We start from the raw sequence: 1,006 nt of genomic DNA, 5'->3' as shown, positions 1-1,006 counted from the left end.
CCGGAAAGGGACAGAGGTGGCAGGGCCATGAGGACCTGGGGGTGGCAGAGACCTGGGGAAGGGACGGGGATGCCTTAGCTGTGGGGACCCCGGGCAAAGGCCACGGGGACGCCAGGGCAGGGAGAGGGATGGCAGGGTCATGGGGACCCAGCACAGGGCCATGGGGCAGGACCAGGGAAGGGTCATGGGGACCTGGGGCAGGATCGGAGATGCCTTGGCCATGGGGACCTCAGGCAGGGTTATGGGGACCCAGAGCAGGACCATGGGGCAGGACCAGGACAGGACCATGGAGATACAAGGCAGGACCATGGGGCAAGACCAGGGCAGGACCATGGGACAGGATGAGAGAAGAGTCATGGGGACCCCAGAGCAAAGCTAGGGATGGCAGGGCCATGGGGACTTGGGGAAGGGCCATAGGGACCCAGAGCAGGACCATAGGGCGGGACCATGGAGATACAAGGCAGGACCATGGGGCAGGACCGGGACAGGACCAAGGCAGGACCATGGGGACCCCAGAGCAGGACCATGGGGCAGGACCAGGACAGGACCATGGGGACCCCAGAGCAGGACCATGGGGCAGGACCAAGGTAGGACCATGGAGACCCTGGAGCAGGACCATGGGGCAGGACCAGGACAGGACCATGGGGACCCTGGAGCAGGACCATGGGGCAGGACCAGGACAGGACCATGGGGACCCTGGAGCAGGACCATGGGGCAGGACCAGGACAGGACCACGGAGATACAAGGCAGGACCATAGGGCAGGGCCTTGGGGACCCTGGAGCAGGGTCGAGGATGGCAGGGCCACGGGGACCCCACGGCAGGGTCGCGTGGCCCCGGGGCCACCCCACCGCCGGGCCGGGGATGGGGACCTTCCCCCTCAGCCGCCCCTAAGATGGCGGCAGCCAGGCGCCGTCGCGCCGCGATGACGTAAGGGGCCGCGCCGCCCTCGCGCTCCCCCTCCCGTCTGGAAGGTCGCCCGGCACCGCTGCGCCCCCCCTCCCCCTC

This window comes from Apteryx rowi, unplaced genomic scaffold (genome assembly GCF_003343035.1).
Source record: "Apteryx rowi isolate R43461 unplaced genomic scaffold, aptRow1 scaffold_975, whole genome shotgun sequence".
Taxonomy (NCBI): Eukaryota; Metazoa; Chordata; class Aves; order Apterygiformes; family Apterygidae; genus Apteryx; species Apteryx rowi.
This window is presented reverse-complemented; position numbering follows the sequence as displayed.